A 14,345-nucleotide genomic window follows, 5' to 3' on the forward strand; every position below is an offset into this window, starting at 1 on the left:
AGTGGAAAGAGGGGAGGTTTAGACTAGGTGTAAGGATGGTATTTGCTAAGGTGGAAATTTCTCCCATGGCAGGGGGGTTGGACCTTTAAAGGACCCTCCCAAGCCGTGCTGTGATTCTCTAATAGCGGCAGGCTATTAGGTGAGGCACAGAAGTGTTGAAATACATAATTCACGCGGGCCTCGTGGGGCTCTTGCACGACTTCTTCGCCGGGATGCGTCCCTCCTGAGCTCGGCGGTGATCGCTGGGTATCGACCAGCTTCCTCGGGCCCCTCTTCCCTCCCGAGCTTTGCCCCGTGCCACGCTGCCAGGCAGAGCCCTGAAGAAGCCAAAACCTAATGGGCTGAACTCCAGTTCCAGCACAGAATCGCAGGCTGGTTTGTGGTGAAAGGGACCTTAAAGCCCCCCCGTGCCCCCCCGGGCAGGGCCCCCTTCCCCCAGCCCCGTCCAACCTGGCCTTGAACCCTCCCAGGGAGGGGGCACCCACAGCTGCTCTGGGCACCCTGGGCCGGCGCCTCACCCCCCGCACAGGGAAGAACTTCGTCCTCATAGCTCACCTAAATCTGCCCTTTTTCAGCTTAAAACCGTCACTTCTCATCCTACCCCCTCATCCCCTGACAGAGTCCCTCCCCACCTTCCCTGTACGCCCAGGGCGGCCGCTCGTTGATCTCCCCGGAGCCCTTCTCTTCCCCAGGCTGAAGCCCCGCAACGCCCTCACGCCGATTTCCAGCGGCAGCCGAGGCTCCGCTCCGCTCTCCCGCTCACCCCGCCGCCATGTCGGGCCGGGGCGCGAGGGCGCTGCCGCCCGCCTCCAGCAGGTGGCGCCGCCGGCCCGGCGCAGCCCGCCCGTGCCCTCAGGCGGGGAGAGGCGGGAAAAGCGAACCCGCCGGGGAAAATGGGGTCGGTGCCGCTGCGAGGGCGCTTCTGGGGCGCTTTGGTCACGAATGGCGCTGCCTCAGAATGTACAGACCGCACCCCGTGTGTTTTGAAAGTCCGCGAGCGTGGAATTCGCGATACAGTTTGTCCCTTGCCTTGAGTTTTGCGCTGGCGTGTTGTTTCCTTTTCCTGCTACCTCCAGCAGCTGGATGCGAACGACTTAAAAAACCCCCTAAAAGCCCCAAACCCATCCCAAAAAGCCACTGCCTACGTGCGGGTGATGCTGCCGGACTTGTTACGAGCTGGCCGTGGAGCAAACCCCTGAAACAAGTGCTCTGCTTCACTCCTCGCTGCGCTGCTGACTCAAACCAGCGCCGAGAATCGGTGTGCCGGTGTTTGCAGAGAGATTTTCCTTGCCGATCGCCTTACCAGAAATATTAATCTTGTATTCTTAGGCCAGAATCTGAAATCGGTGAGCTGCCAGATATTTGCCAAAATGATTTTTCCCTCATAAAATGTATTCTATCTTTTGTCATTCGTTTTCGGAGTGCTGCAGAATGTAAAGGGCCGGAGGAAAATAACCTGAATTCAGTAGCGACCTGATTTTTAATTGAACGGGAGCTATCACAATTAACCCTTCCCGCAGTGTCCACTTGTAGAGCTGAGGAAACTCGTTCAGGAGGTGCCTCCCGCCGTGTGTTTGCAGCCCTCTGCTTGGATGCGAGTGCAGGTGGAAACCAGGAGCCATCGCTGCTGTTACCCATCAGGTGCACCTCTTCCCGGGGACAACGGGGTTATTTAAGAACACTTGATCATTGTTTAATTAGGGCGTGATGAACTTAAGGATAATATTCACAATAGATGTGAGCACCAAGGGGGGGGGAGTGGGTGTGTGCATATATTTATGCAAAGGTAAGCGTGTACGCAACTAACTCCACAAAAATTCCCTCAGTCGAGAAATTACTCTATTTAAGCTTTAATTTGTAAAACTCAGTCCAGACAATACACAATTATAGAAGGGGCACATTGCAGGAGTTTTAAAATGTCGAACGTGTTCCTACATTGGATACTAATGGTGCTGAGGAATCTGCAGCTGTCTATATTGGATGTGAGCAGAACCAGTCCTTGGAGAGTGGGAAATGGCAGGAACTGCCTCTAACTATTGTAATCTACAAGATTATCCCATTAATCACATTTGTCTCCGGGAGTACCTTAGTTCTAACTCTAAGAGTTGTTTTTCCCTTGGTGCGTCACATGCGAAAAAGCCTCTAATTGAAAACAATGCAGAGACAAAATCAAAATGCTTGTAAATGTGTGCTGAGTTCCAGCTGCTAATGGGAGCGAAATGGATGGCACACACAGACACCGAGCCGACGGCGTCGCCGGCGTCCTTCCACACCTGTAAAATGTTATTTTTTGTTTTGGTTGTTGCTGATATTCTCAGTGTACAGAAGGGGCCGACACTGCTGTTCCGACACAAAAATGACCCGGTTTAGGAGGGGAAGATGGCAGAGATGTTTTCATCAGGGCCTGTGTTCTGTGCAGGGGTGGAAGCAGCGGGAGGTGCAGGTAAATCTATGGAAGTCCTCAAAACTACAGCACCGTGAGAGCCAGGATCACTCTCAGTGAATGGATGGGGAATAATCCTGGCTCTGTTCCTTTCAGCCGTGCTGTAGCAGCTACATTTGATCCTGGAAATTTCCTCTCCATTTGGAGACGTGAAAAGGATTAGAAATGTTATGTGCCCGGTTAAAAGGTTAACTTATATGATTTTGCATGTCTGTGTTGTTTTAAATGAATTCACCTAAATTTCAGAGGTGTCTCAACTATGTGTCTCTATTAGGCACCCGGACAGATTGTCTCATTGTTTTTTCTAATTCAGATCTGTAACTGCCAGAGTGAATCTTCATTCAGATGGATCACCCCAAACCCGCCCGCTGCTGGCAGGACCTCGGGTGAGAGGTGGGGGGCTGCAATAACTCCCTTTTTGTTCCCGTATCGGCACACGTAGCCGTGAAGAGCAGCTCTCTCCGCTGATCCCCTTCAGCCTGCCTGTTGCCTTTTGTTTTGCAGGCTGCCTCTCTGGTTGGAACAGTCCCCTGCAAGACTGACGGCTTAATCCTGGCTTCTCCCAGCATTCAAAAATTGAGCTAGAGGTACTCTCTAGAAAGTAATATTGCTAAATAATAGGTAACGTTTAAAAATTACGTGCTCTGTTGCGTTTGGCCCTGTCCCCTATGGTAGAACAAGCTTCGATTTCTAAATGTTTTCTCTCAGGGCCATGAGCAGGTGTTAAAGGTGACTTGATGTGGGGAGCTGGGGCTGTAAAGGGCCACCAAATACTGGGCTCTCTGCAGCTGTGGGTGGCTAACGCTGCACTTGTGTGCCTCCCGCAGCGTCGCTCGTGGCCTCCGCTGCTGCCACCTGCCAAGGTGAAGTTATTTTAAAAGATGAGACAGACGCTGTTTCAGTGCGCTCGGGCTGCTGCTCCTGCAGAACCTTCACCCTTCAGTCTCCGGCCAGGGACTCACCCGCTGTTGACTGCAGTCGTAGAGGCTTCAGTGAGGTACATGTTTCATTAGAAAACTTATAAGCGTCCCAAAAGCTGAAGATTAATTCCAGGGGCTGCAGCTCTCCCTGCTCCCCACGAGCTGGCTGCAGCCTCCGCCTATCCCCCCAGTTAGCATGTGCTGCCCGTGCAGTTTTGTTACGGGATTCCTCTCCCCTGCAGCCCCACTCATGCCCAAGCTAGCAGAAGAAAAGCAAACTTGCCTTCTTTGCTAAATCCAGCCAAAAAACCCCCAAACTCCACAGATCCTTATTTCCGCCTCCACTTTCCATTCCCAAGCCCAAGTCCTTCTAACAGAAGTCGGCTTTCTTTTCCTCAGAATTAGCGAGTGAGAATTAACTTGACATACATGTGTGAGTTTGCAGAGAGCAGAGTACCTGTGTAGCGCTGCTACAGCAGAGAAAACACAACACTTACTGACAGATGACTCTGTGTGCGGAGAGTTCTGCTGAAATGACACCCCGGAGCCCTTGGGGACTGTACAGGGACATTTATGGGTGAGGTCAGGACTTCCGATCGCAACGGGGAACTGAAGCAAGAGCTGACAACAGCCGTGGTGCAACCTCAGTGATGTGCTCACGTGGGTGTGCGAGTCCTGTGTGTGTGTGTGTATACAGATAGATACGCTCACGCATCAAGATAGATGTCTCTGTGCGTGTGTAATGCATAGAAAAAAATAAAAATCCCTACGGTCGGATTGCAGAAATGTTTTAAAGTTCTAAACGAACCTGAATGCATTCCATACGTAACATGAGTTGATAATTGTTATCAGACAGGGATAATCGCAGTTAAGCGTGATTTTTGGAACCCTGTGGCTCAGGGCTGCCTCAGTTGTGAGTTCTGCCTGAGCAAGAAGTCTGCTTCATCTTGAGGCTCATGGGGAAATACACTGAAAGGGCAGGAAAAAAGCAAATGTTTTGAGGCCGAGGCGTGTCCTGTTGGGTCGGTGTTGGAGGTGTGAATTTGAGTGCAGGTGGATTGATCCCGGTCGGTACCTCGTGTGTTTTCTTCCTCAGAACAAAGTGTCCAGCTGGACCCTTCCACGATTCGGGAGGTGGCTTTGGCCATAAGGGCTCCAACACCCGGCAGGCGGAACGTGGATCCCTTTCCAGGCGTAAGTCCAGCTGCAGCGCGCCGTTAAGGCCGTTGTACGTCTTCTAGGAATGTGTCGTCCTGTTTTTCGCTCTTTCCTCTTAAGTTTTCCGTGTCCTTGGTTCTAGAAGCGGCGCGTGAAAACGGTGGTGAGGAAGGTTGCTGTAAGGCACACCGTGACACTCGCAGCGGTTCGGACCGTGCAGGTGAGCTCCTGGAAACTCTGGTTTTAACCCGAGTGCCGATATGCACACGTACACGGGCGCTTCAAAGAATAACCGGGGCAGTTTTGCATTCTTCATAGAAACTCTTTTTTTAATCTCTTGCTCGAGGCTCTCTGTTTCCCCGTGGGCCTAATGCATCCCCATGCTCTGCAGCCCCTCCTTGCCCGAGTCCTGGGGTCTCACCTCCTTACTCGGAGGGATCGGCAAGGACCTGGTGGGATCCAGAAGCAGGAGAACCAAAGAGGCCTCGGTCACCTCTGCGCTGCGGTTACAAAACCTGCTCTGCTTTCCTTGTGCTTGCCGTTCAGCAGAGCTCCGGTGGGTTTGAGGTTCAGGTAGAAGGGCTGGCTCGAGGTGTGGCGTGGAGCTGCCGCCGTTGGTAGCCTGGAAGGGACGGGGCCAATACAAGGATCATCTTTTTGTTTCTTGACGGTCCAGCCCAACCAGCAGAGTAGGCTGCCTGCAGTAACCAGGTTTTGGCAGCCGGAGTGTGGATTCCCTCAGCAGAGGAGAGAGTCATGGTCTTGGCTTGCTCTGCTAAGTGTTACCATATTTCTTCCAACTTCCATTTCCTCTGGGCTGAGTTTCAGCTCAGCATTCTTCCTCCAGATGCTCGTATCTCACAGACATCGCGTTCCTTGGGATGAAGCTCGTTGAACCAGATGAGAAGACGGTGTGTATTCAAACACCCATGTCAACTTGGTGGCACTGGAGAGTTAGTCCCAGATCTTGAGAAGGAGGAAGGAGCAGGGGATTGCAGCACTTCACACGTCTCTGGACAGTAAAAATCACCTTCTGTTCCCTGCAGTCTGTCAAAAGGAAAGGGAACCGGTAGCGTACCGTCCCCTTCAGCTGTGTCTTATGTGGGATTAAGCGTCATGCACGGTGCTGGAGAGCCCGGGTCAGGTCCTGTTGAGCTCTGAGAACTGCCTGGCGCCAGCTGCGAGTCGCTCGCAGGACTCAGCAAACGTGATTAAAGGATCCTTCACCCTTCGGGGCGAGCAGCATGCAACCTGGAGTACCCAAACACACAGGAATACCACTGGAAAATATTCGTGCCAAGCCCTGAACTTTGAGTGTCCTGGCTAGATGCTCCATTCAGCGAACTTCCCAAGCTCTTGGGTTACCCCCGTGACGTGAATTTCCCGAGCTTTGGGCTCCCTCCGCGTGTTCCCCCTCACCCCGAGTTGGTCCCTGGATCCCAAGAGCTTGAAAGCACGCGCGGAGCTGCCAGAGCTCAAACGGATTCAGAGCGTTGGTCACGCGAATGGCTAACGTTTGCTATTCTGGACGTTAATTTCATAAAATTAATCTAACACATCTTGAGGGAAATTAGCGCATGCAGATGCTGTCATTTATCACAATTATTTTAAAAGCCCTAATCTAGCTCTTCATCGGATTCTTCACATCCACTTGCGCGTCAAGCGCGGCAGGAGGGCATCTTTGCCCGTGGAAGTGTCTCACCCTTTCGCCAGGGCGGCCGGGCTCCGAGCGGCTGGGGGGGGGCTCAGCCCCCCCCTCTCTTTGTCCCCCGGGAGAGGCGGTGGCAGAGGGGGGATGTCACCCACCCCCTGCTAACTATGGGAACCCGGTCGCTGCGTAGGCGCAGCCCCTTTCTTTTCCACACGACGTCGGAGTTACCTGCCCTGTTGCTCTCTCTTCGTGCGTGGCGAGCGCCTTCAGCGCTGCTCTGGCTGCCGCTACCAGCCAGGAATTTCTTTAAATCCCGGGCAGGGAACACGCTCCTGGTCCCACCGCAGTTTTTTAGGTTCCAACAGTGCCTCTTGCCCAAACTGGGGCAAAAACTGCCCGAGTTCCTTATGAATCAGCAACCTGAAGGATAACGTGTGGAAAGCAATCAAAATGTTCCTTTATTGACCCTGCGGCGCTTAATTTGAATCTTTATTTTGGGGAAAATAAATGTTTATAGCTACATCTCAAAAAGCTGTCGGTTTGTAAAAGGTGAAGGCATCAGCTATCCCTGAAAGAAAAAAAAAAAAAAAAACAAACAAACAGCCAGGAAACGACTTCTATTTTGAGAATGTTTGATTTAAATGAATAAGCCTTCAGCGGCGATTTTCACGGGTTTTGGCAGGAGTGCCCTGCTCGTGTCCACTTTTGGTGGCTTTGGGTGCAGTGCGGGAATGCTCCCCTGCAGCAGTTTGTCGGCCACAGTCAGGAGGTGCGTGTTGGGCAGGGGGGGGTTGTTTCTGGGGGGCTGGAGCCCTTTTCCCAGGGGAGAAGGGAGGCAGAGGCTGAGAGCAGCGTGGGGCAGCCGAGGGGCCCTCTGGACCAGTTTCCTGATGGTTTGCTGGTCACAGGACCCAGTTGCGCTTTGTATTGAGCTGATAGACAATTATCTGGCACATAACCGACTCCTCCGGTCGAGGCTGTAAATATGTCAGGGTACAACAGTCCTTTATTATAATGGGATGAAATAAAGACATGGTTTCAAATGTTATACTTTGGGTATGCAGTCAGCACTTCTAATAGCATGCATAAATAATAAATTGTCATACGATGTCATTTAGTATAACTCTGCTTCCAGAGGGGGGAAAAAAAAAAAAAAAGCTGTATTCAGAAATTCAGTCAAACAGCTTGTTTTTTCAAAGGCACAAAACACCTGAGAGTTCCCAGTGACTCCTCATGTTAGCAGAGATTTTCCTCTAGATAAAGAACTCATGATAATGAGCTGTGAGGCTGGATGGTTAAAACAATTATCCCCTAGAAATTCCCAGAGCTTTTTTTCAACGACTCAGAGCAGTTAAAGCTGGCAGAAAAAAAAGAACATTTGAACAGTTTTTCATTGGCAAATATACTTTTGTTGAAACTGAAATGGTTTACGGGACCATTGCACTTTTGATAAAATTTTCAGCGAAAGAATTTTGAAAGGATTCAGAAACAAAATGGAAAATGTTGCTGGGTCACTTCTCAGGGCTCCAACTGGGTGCCAGTTGGTTTTGAGTTTGTCAGTCCCTCCTGGTCTGGCTCGTGCCAACGTGTTATTTGCGTTACCGCCACGCCGCATGTGGAAATGAATGGTTTCTTTTGAAATGGGTGTGAACGTATAGAGTCTAGAAGCAATAGTACAAAAATGAAACCAAACTATGCTTCCAAGCTGTGTAATTGCAGAACAAGATGCTAACAGTCCTCAAAAACGCAGGCTTTTGCCTAAATGACATGCTTTGTGGGAGTAATTAATTTGTATTTAATTATAATCTAACTTGTGAAGAAATGTTCTGAAGAAGTTGTATCATCAGCGCGAGTCTTTCAACTTTTTCCTTTAAGATAAATTTATTCTTTAGACTCGCAGCATTTTATATTTCGTATGATAACACCAACAGGAGACTCCTTAGCAAAAGTCACTGCTTACAACTTTTGCCTTTAAGGCTATCTCGTAATTATGTATTTAACTAATCAACACTCCAGAACTTCCAGATGCAACAGATAGAGGGTTTGTGAATGATTTCCCTATATACATCTTAATTTTCTAGCAACAGCTGTAATTTATGGGATTCCACACGGAATAGCAGGGCTAATGCTGAGCAAATGTGTTTTTAAAGTTGTACTGGATGCAAAGGCTGGTGGATGGTGAAAGGGATGAAAACAAATGACTTTGGAGCGTCAAAGCTCCCACCCCTTGCCTGTAACCGCTGCCAACTCCCATGGTCGGCAAAGCATCGGTCAGAGGAAAAACCCTGGCCCCGTTTTGTCAGCAGGGAAAGTCTCAGCAGTGGATTTTCTTTCACTCCTAAACCCCCCAAATCATCCAAACAAATAATCTGGACCCATCCGAGCTGTGTTGGCCTATAGATGAGTATCTGTGCGTTAGGCTATCGGTCTGCTGGGATGTGGTTTCTTTTCAAGCGGGGATTCTGCAGGAGTTTTATCTTTGAAACGCCCAGTGCCACAATTTCCCCTCAAAGCAAATGTTCCTGTGGCATGTTTTGCAAATGCTCGGAGTTCAAAATAGCGCTTGGTCTGCGTGCAGGCTCCTGTCATACTAAGTACTGACCTATATTGCAAATGATGACGGCTTTTGTTTTCTTAAATAGCTGGCCGCTGGAGAAATTCAGGTCTGAGTGAGCAGGAGTCATGTTGGTTTAACTCCAGTAAAGCAGTCGTGTGTAACTAATACTGTATTATTAACACTGGGGGAAATTTTCAACTTTCAGCATCCTGACAAAAAAAAAACAGACAATAAAAATTGCTCGGTGACTTTTTCTAACCTTTGTAACATGTATTTTGCTCACCAAGACCACTGCCTCTCTGCTCTGCGGTCTGAGGCAGTGAAACAGAGAGATTATATGTACGCCATTCACGGGGAAAATGCCTTTTTTTGCCCTTTAGTGAGCTTCCAGGAAATACTAATCTATTCTTCCTCCCGTTTTGAATCTCGTGCCCTTTCATCTTTCATGGCTTCTATCTTTGTAAATCCCGAGTCCTGCGTGGTGATGTAGGTATCAAGGTAAGCGCAGGCATGGGGTGATCACCTCGCCAGCGAGCGGAGCACCGAAACGCAGGCGTGCCTTGTGCCCCGCAAAAAGTGGCATTTCAGTAGCCAAACGCACACAGAACCAACTCAACTGTGTGACTGTCCAACCCGGCTTTCCTCCCCGAGCCACCTTGCACACTGGGCTCTTCTTTCTTGAGGGCAGTTCACGTTTAGCTGCACGAGTGATGGTTATAAAAGTCTAAAGTCTTGGAGCTGCTTCTTGAGCCAGAAAAGGTCGATAAAGGGAAGCGACGCAGTCCCGCTGATGGACAGAGTCTCTGTCCCGGGGCTGGGGAGGGGCGTATGACCTGAACGATAAGGGAACCTAGAAACTAAAAAGTTGTCCATGAGAGAAAACAAACAACCAGCAAAAGTGGTCTTGGGAAAGGATGGTTTACAACTGAAAAATTAAAGTTGTGGCGGGAAGTTTTCATCCTATTCTACGCAGAATAAAAGTGCTGTTCTGTGGAGGATATCACAGTTAGGACTGGGTTTGTATTCACTTATATGAGGCACGTGGAAGTAATTCTGGATTTTATTCAGTTAAGAACTGTTGGCATTTCAGATGAAATGAATTGCAGTGGATATTTGTCAGGGGAAAGTACTTAACCTGGAGGAGTGAGGAGAGTGGAGCAGATGGAGGAGGGGCTGGAAGGAGGCAAAAATAATTCTATGTGAGCATAGATGGGGAGTATTTTCCAAAGCACTTTAAGCTGGGGGAATCTTTTCCTGAAGGGGATGGTGCTAAATCAAAGAAAAAGGGGGATTCATAATCGCAGGATTACTTCGTGGACTATTTTGAGAGCTGGCAAGATCTCCTTGGAGATCTAAAATATGTATTTTATCAGTCCATTTTTTTCAAGAGCTAGACCTTGCTTGCAACTGTAACTAATCTGTATTACAACTCCCCGTGAAACACATTTCATACATCGTTTTAGTTCACTGGGTGACTCTAGCCAGGGCCTTGTGCTAAACTACCTTCTTCACAATCGGGTGATGTGTTACTTATAGTCCAAAATAACAAGTGATAGCTTGGGAATACTCATTCTCTGAAAGCTCCCGGGGCAGGCTGGGCACGTATTTCCGTGGTGAGTTGTACCTTTACATCACCCCGGTCCTTTCCCCGTGTCTTGCCAGCGTTACGGAGCTGTTGACCCGGCCGCTGCGGCTTGCAGATGTGAATGTGGCGATGCCCCGTGGCCACCCAGCCCCACCTGGGGCCAGCTAACCCCCACACGTCTCCAGCCACAGCCCGACCAGTTAGTCAAGGTCGGTAGCCCCGCTGAGAAAGTCAAGGTGACCAGCCCGAAGGATGAAGAGGAGGAACGAGCCTTGGGACTGCGCTGAGCCTTGAGTCCGGGCCGAGGAGAGCTGCAGAGGGATGGAGGACGTGTGTGGAGACGGCGTGTGTCCCGGCGGAGGCCACCACCCCAGCAGAAGGATGGCTCCGCCGCCGTGGGGTCAGCGGAACAAATCCAAGCTGGGCTCGTGGGACTTTGATCCGGCGGCTGGGAACCCCCCACGGCCTGGACACGGGGCCTCGACCGTCTCCTCAGCGAAGGCGAAGGGCAGCCCCCTCCCTCCGCCAGCGGAGGCACCGGCCGCTTCACGCAGAGCAGCCCTCGTGCTTCTGCCCCCAGCAGCAGCCCGGCACCTCGGCCGTGGCACTTCTGAACCCAGACACTGTGCCAGCGTCCAACACTTACCCGTGTCAATCGCTTGGTTTGGTTCGTTTCTTTTTTTTTTTTTTAATGCAGGACTACTCTTTATCAAATTCACCTTTCTTATATGTGTTCACGGGCTTTGGATCAGCTGTATGCGCTGCACACAGCTATGCAGGCTGCTTAAAAATTGATTTGATCGAAGAATTTTTTTTTTTTTTTTTTTTTTTACCTCTGACAAGTCCCCCTGGCTCTGGTTTTCAGTGGCGGAAGAAGCCAACTCTAGCCCTGGAGAGCTGGAAGAGTGAGACATCTCCGGTGTACTCCAGAACGGGAAGAAATCGAGACGTCATGTGTAAGGCCATGCATCATTCCCTGAAAATAAGCTTGCATCTTTTACATAAGAATTGCATAATTACTTTCTACCTCTGCACAAGGCTAGTTCTCTTGCATTTCAGAATACCGGGGGTTTTTAATAGACATCTTAAAGACTCCGTTATCGTTGGCAGCATCCTGGCAGCTTGGCACCCAGCTCAAGCTCTAACAATGACACCAGCTCCCTTTTTCCTCCCCGCTTCAGCACCGCGTTACCGAGAATACAGGAAAATCGGGCAGAAGTCAACCGTTTCCTCCTGGGGACGCCTCTTCTCACACCCCCTGCCCCGTCTTACGGGTTCTTTCCCCTCCGAGGCGTGAGGAACGTGCCTGGGCCGGAGACAACCCAAAGGCAGCTCGCTGGGGCGCGACCCGTCGCTGGGGCTCATCTCGCCCTCCAGTTGGGTTTCCAGTGGTTTTTGACGCCGCGTCGTTCTGGAAGCCGCTCCTTGTGTCAGAAACGTTCCCGCAGCTTGTTGCTAAACCGCTTGCAATATTGCCTTCAGGGCAGCAGGGGAAAAGGTGAAGTCTCAAAATGGCATTTACGGGGAACATCTTGCTCTTGGCAATTTATTTCACTGGCTTTGTCCCCACCGCTCCATCCCGGGGATCGGTTACAGCCGCAGCGCCCGAGTCCCCCAGGCGCCTTGGTACAGCAGAGCAGGCAAAATATCTTGAGGTTTGGTTTGGTTTGGTTTGGTTTGGTTTGGTTTGGTTTGGTTTGGTTTTTTGCATTTTTTTGGGTTGGTTGGTTGGTTGTTTTTTGTTTTTTTTTTTTTTTGTTGTTGTTGTTGTGGTGGTTTTTTTGTTTGTTTTTATTTTTTTGCTTTGCTTTGTTTTAGTTCGTTTTCCGCAAAACTGATCCTTAGCAATCGCCAGTAGTTTTTAATAATTGGTTTTGATTAACATAGCTCTCTGAATAACTAAACGCAAAAGAAAGAGCTGGTGTGCGTTTCTGAATATCTGCTTATCACATTTTAATGCTGATGGAAAAAGGGAGAAAAACGATGGCATTTTTGTAAAATTCAACCCGTTTATGACCGTATGAAATTAAAGCTTTTATACACTTATAAAGAAGCTCCAAAGGGAACAAATATGGTTTTCCTACTGAAGTCTGCTTAAAGCATATAACAAATAAGATTACACAGCTCAATATTTCATATAAAACAATATGCTCTACCATTTTAATTTTCCTGTACAAAATTGTTTTTCATATGAATTCATGTTGCATTATTTTCCGATTCCAACTAAATTAGAACTATGTAGATATAAATGATATACATTACATTTATTATACATAATCTAGGTAAATATGAACTAATTCATCAACCATACCTCAGCTTTCATATAAATTATCTTTGTGGCATTTTTGCTTTTATATAAAGTCTTAGAGTTGAAGGATTATTTGACTGTATTTGTAGCTATTGCAGCATTAAGTGAATTGCATTTCTACGTAAGAATTAATATTGCTTTATGAAGTAATATTAATTTTCTGATAAAGGATGGAAAACAGAGAGAAAGGAGGTATGGCAGGTCTTCATTTTAAGTCTTTCTAAATTGATTTTAGGTGGCTGGATGCTGTGCTGGACCCGGGGGGGGCCGGGTCTGAATCCTGGTGTTTTCCCCAGTCGCCGCGCCCCCGACGTTCATCCCGCCGGGATCCCCGGGGGACCGGTGAGTGCGAGGGGGGGGCTGGGGGATCGCATCCTTCGGGCGGGATATTTGGCAAATCCAATTTCCCAGGTGCTGGAGGGGGGGCGGGCAGGAGCCGTCCCCTCCCTGCCCCAAAGGCATCGGGGGCTGGTGACGGGTTGGGGGGGCGGGGGGGGCTCTGGGGTGCTGAGCCCCTCTCCCCCGTGGCGCCAGGGCAGCGGCGTGTGACAGCGTCTCACGGGCGAGCTGCCCAAACCGGCCGGGGGGCCGGGCGCCGGGCTGTCATCTCCATCACCAGGAAATTGGTCTTTTGGTGTAATTTTCCTCCAGTAATTAGTCTCTCTGTGATTTTTAGACTTTGTGTCATGTTGTGAATGCAACATGTTCGACAGCATACCTGCCGGGGAAAATATCTTCTCTGATGGGTAAGGAAATATCATTTTTCATGAGAGACATCAGAAAAATTGAGTGTGAAACTTCTGAGCAGTCGGGGGCACGGTGACTTTCAATGACAGGGAGGACTCGGAGCCCATCGCCGGGTGTCAGACCGCTCTATCCTGCCTTTTCCGCGGCCTTTTGGGCTTTTTGCTTCCACGCCTGGTCCTGGCTGCAAATGGGGTAACTACAGGGAGATCTTCCACTGCGTAAACCACCTGCAGCTGTGAAAAAAAAGGGGCAGCTGAAAACCAGGGATGGCAAAAAGCCCGGCGCAAACGCGGGCCGCGCTTCTTTTAAAGGATCTTATCGCACGTTTAGGGCTGGGAATAGATTAGTTGACTTGTGCGCAAATAATTGCAGCTGATTAAATTTAAGCGTCAGCATTGCATTTGGTCTTCGTGTTGTCGGTGAGGTGAGTGCATATGTTTTGGGTTTGGTTTTTTTTTTTTTTTTTTTTTTTTAATCCTGAGCCGACCTTCCTGGGATGGATGTGCTTATTTCCAGCGGAGCAGAGCCCGCCGGAGCTGCTGCAGGCCCGGCTCAGCGGGGACGGAGGGCGCGAGGCACGGCCGCGCTCTCGGCACCCCGGAGGTGCCGCCGGAACGGAGCGGGGACCACCGCTGGCTCTGCTCGGGAGCGCTGGCCGCGGGGCCCCCCAGCCCCTTCCCGGGGCCACCTCCGGGGCAGCGTGAGCGGCCGGCAGCACCTGCCCCAGCCCCGCCGGGGCCGCGATGACGGACTGCCAAGGACGGGGCTCCCTCCTAACCTCTCGCCGTTCGGGAAGCCGAGGTGAGATTGAGTCGCTGTAGGAAAAGGCCGCGCTGCCTGCCCGGGAAGGGAGCAGGGCGGGGGGGTGCGGGCCCCCCCAAAATGCTGCCACCAGCCACGGCTCGGTGCCGGCACCCGGGAGGTGTCTCCCGACTGGGAGTGGCTACAAACAGAGGGGAAAATATTTGAGGTGCTC

At 50.2% G+C, this 14,345-nt stretch overlaps 2 long non-coding RNA genes across 2 annotated transcripts in view; both read left to right on the forward strand.

Annotated features, from left to right (window-relative positions):
• Positions 1-2,233: 2,233 nt before the first annotated feature.
• On the forward strand, positions 2,234-4,742 carry LOC116965535. The gene is made up of 4 exons (XR_004409449.2): positions 2,234-2,829; positions 2,948-3,030; positions 4,460-4,557; positions 4,664-4,742. It is a non-coding gene; the product is annotated as an uncharacterized LOC116965535 (long non-coding RNA).
• Positions 4,743-12,890: 8,148 nt separating this feature from the next.
• The window catches only part of LOC122154643, a 3,005-nt gene continuing 1,550 nt past the window's right edge, over positions 12,891-14,345 (forward strand). The window contains exons 1-3 of the long non-coding RNA XR_006166677.1: positions 12,891-12,964; positions 13,299-13,368; positions 13,886-14,170. This is a non-coding gene — a long non-coding RNA (uncharacterized LOC122154643). The remainder of the gene's footprint in view (positions 12,965-13,298; positions 13,369-13,885; positions 14,171-14,345) is intronic.

The sequence above is a fragment of the Tyto alba genome, unplaced genomic scaffold, assembly GCF_018691265.1.
Source record: "Tyto alba isolate M040663 unplaced genomic scaffold, T.alba_DEE_v4.0 Super-Scaffold_42, whole genome shotgun sequence".
In the NCBI taxonomy this organism is placed as follows: domain Eukaryota; kingdom Metazoa; phylum Chordata; class Aves; order Strigiformes; family Tytonidae; genus Tyto; species Tyto alba.